Below are 3589 nucleotides of genomic sequence, written 5' to 3'. Positions count from 1 at the left end.
AAAATGGGGTGGCCGGCCACCCCATATGGCAAAATTGGGGTGGCCGGCCACCCCAAGTATTTTATTTTATTTGTTTTTATATTTTTATATTTTTATATTTTATTTTATAATTATTTTTAAATTTTAAATATTATTTTATTATTTTAAAGGTTTTTTAAGTTAGTGGGACACGTGCCGGGATCCTGGCCTTTGGATTAAAATGGACGGCCAGGATCCCCTAATTCCAGAATCTGGAATCCCCTTAGGATTTCAGGGGATCCGGATCCCATGAACAGTAGCCTTTGCATTTTGGAATTGAATTAAGCCAACACAAGAACTAACACGTTTCTCTCTCTTCCTTTAATAGTTAAAAAAAAAAAGAATAAACAAATATTTGAAAAAGAATATTTAAATGGAATAGTGAAAGTAGATTGGTAAAATAGTGAGGCTGTTGGGGCGTTCTAAAAAGGTGAATTATTTAAAAAACTAAAAGTGTACTTTTAATTATTTTAGTGAGACTACTAGGAATACTCTTATGCTTCACCATTCACCAATATTATTAAACGCTAGCCACCTTTTTTTGAAGTCTTTACACTTAGAAGTTGAAGTAGTCCAATGCATAAAAGTCTAAAGAAAAATATCAATTATTAAATGCTAGCCTCGTTTGTTCGAGTCTTTAGACTTTAGTGGCCAATAATATCCATTATCAACTTTGGTCAGCTGTCAGCTAGAAAGTTAAAGGTTTAAAGGTCTAAAGAAAATATGTGAATCCAATGAGTGGTGTGTTTGGCAAAGGAGCGGACCGATCGGACTCAAAATCTTAAAAAATTCTTTTTAAAATTAATCCCAATATTTTTACTTTTTATTTAACATTAATTACTTTTTATTATTATTTAAATAAAAAAAATCACTATAAAATAAATTTTTTCACTTTTTTATATAAAACATTCTTACATTTTTTTTTTTTTTTTTTCACATCAATCAAATTTAATACAGTTCCAGTCAACTTCCTCAAGTTCACTCATTTGCCAAACATAGCCGAGTAATTGAAGTCGTAGCCCACCGTGGTGCGTGGGCAAAATAAATTAATCCCCCGGCTGTTGCTAGTAGCCCACCTGAGCCACCTAGATTCTGGTAAGAGGATGAGAAACTAGAAAGCTAGATGTGGAATTTTTTCTTTTTGACGAAGGACTTTGTTTCGCTGTTCACTAAATGAAAGTGAAAGCTTAAAAGAAAAGAAAAAATGGATGTTAGGATGTATTTAATTTTCTTCGTTAGGGAAACTAAAACATGATTTGTAATCAATGTGGTTGCTGTAATTTTCTTTAGAACTTTACTTTTTCAAGTCATACATATATAGAAAGTCACGGTTTACACCAATGGTAGTATTGGGTAGCGCATATTGGATGATTGGATCTGTCAGTCACTCAACCTTCAACTCCAAGGACTTCAACAAAGCCATTTATGCATTGACTTCACTTTTCCAAACCATGCATACAAACTCACGGTTGGGACAGCTGGCCAAGTTAATGACATTGACGAAGCATGTACTGTGCATTTATTTGAAGAACCCAATTTTATGTATGTTACGTCAACAGGAATCCTCACCTCAATTACTTAAAGGGTCTCAGATATGGACTGTGCTCTCACCTTTTGAGAGGTAACAACTCTTTTTTTTTCAATATTTCCTTCTTTATTGTGCTATTGCAATGCTTATGGATAGGAAGACCAGTTTTGTGGTGGTCCTTTTGCATTGCTATCTTTCCTTAACTACTCTCTTCTGCATGTTTACATCTGCTTGTGGAAATCCAAATGTGATTTGCAAAGAAAGAGAAAGAGAAGCCCTCCTCACTTTCAAACAAGGTATCATTGACCCTTCGAATCGGTTCTCATCTTGGATTGGCGAAGAGTGTTGCATGTGGAGAGGAATTGGCTGTGGCAACATAACTGGGCATGTCGTTCAGCTAACTCTTACAAGTTACCCACCTGATGAATTTACCACATTTGGAGCTTTTGAGCAGACATTGTTAGGCGGGGTGATAAGTGATTCTCTGTTGGAATTAAAGCATCTTCACTATCTGGACCTAAGTTGGAATAGTTTTGAAGATCATCATATTCCAAGCTTCTTTGGTGGCCTCCAAAATTTAAGATATCTAAATTTATCAAATGCGGGTTTCACGGGTATAACTCCTCATCAGCTAGCAAATCTCTCTAACTTGCATTCTCTTGGAATTCAAGGTTTCTCCCTACAAGTTGACAATCTTGAATGGTTATCTCATCTTTCTTTGTTGGAATCTCTCGACCTGAGTTACATCAATCTTAGTAAAGCATCGAACTGGTTATAGGTGATGAATATGCTCTCTTCTCTATCTGAGTTGCGTTTGTCTAGTTGTGAGCTTGATAAGTATGATTCTATTCCTTAAGTTGACTTTTCATCTCTCATTGTGCTAGATCTTTCAGAAAACAACATTGTTTCTCTAACGGTTGACTGGATTAATAGTCTAACATCTCTTGTTACACTTGATTTAGAATTCACTTAGATCAAGGTTCCACTACTTCGAGTTGCTGTCCAAAATATGTCTTGTTTGAGAAATCTATATCTCTCTCGTAACAGCTTGTCTTCCACAGTCCTTGACTCGTTATACAATAAAACTACTCTTGAAAGACTTGATCTTGCATCTAACAATATTCGAGGTGTACTTCCTAGAGTCCTTGGATCCCTTTATCGATTGACGCATCTTGACTTGTCATACAATCACCTTGCAAGAAAGATACCAAGATTCTTGGGAAATTTTCGTAATCTCCAACACTAGATTTATCTTTGAACAACCTTGGATGGTGTGCATGAAGTTTTAGGAAATTCTTCTACAAGCATATCAAAAAATTTAGAGTTTTTATCTTTGGGAGGGATTCAACTTTCAGGTACTTTGCCTAATGAATTGGAAAAATATCAAAAGCTCTCTTCTCTTTAACTATGTAACATGCTTTCTAGTCCGATTCCCATGTCTATAGGAAATCTTTCTTCATTGAGGACACTTGATGTCTCTAGAAATCAATTAAATGGAACAATTCCTGTAAGTCTCGGACATCTTTCAAATCTTGAAGAGTTAGACATCTCTTACTATTTTTTTGACGGTTTTGTTTCTGATGTGCATTTTTCTAACCTAACCAAATTGAAAGCCCGTAAAGCCTCTTCAAACTTGTTGACTTTGTGAGTAAGTTCTAATTGGGTTCCTCCTTTTCAACTTAAAATATTAGCAATGGATTCATGGAGACTAGGGTCACGATTCCCTGCATGGCTTCAATCACAAAAGCATCTCCAACTTCTATCTCCATCGAATGCAACCATTCCAGATGTTATCCCTTCTTGGTTTTGGAGTCTATGTCCCCAAATCTTTTCGTTAGATCTTCTCAAAACCAAATTCATGGCAATATTCTAAATTTATCTTGTGGAGACTCAATCTACCTTGGTTCAAACAACTTTTTTGGCCCTCTCCCCCATATCTTTTCTTCTATTACGCATTTCGACCTTTCCAATAACTCATTCCATGGATCTCTTGTAAGAAATTCCATTAAGTCACATATATTATTGTATTACGGTATTCAGTAA

At 35.4% G+C, this 3589-nt stretch overlaps 1 pseudogene; it reads left to right on the top strand.

Moving 5' to 3' along the window:
- The first annotated feature begins 2960 nt into the window (after positions 1–2960).
- LOC148587445 (receptor-like protein EIX2) lies at positions 2961–3589 on the top strand (annotated as a pseudogene).

Source organism: Corylus avellana, chromosome 2, assembly GCF_965113065.1.
Source record: "Corylus avellana chromosome 2, dhCorAvel1.hap1.2, whole genome shotgun sequence".
NCBI classification, from domain to species: Eukaryota; Viridiplantae; Streptophyta; class Magnoliopsida; order Fagales; family Betulaceae; genus Corylus; species Corylus avellana.
Note: the sequence above shows the minus strand (reverse complement) of the source record. Positions and strands in the feature narration are given on the sequence as shown.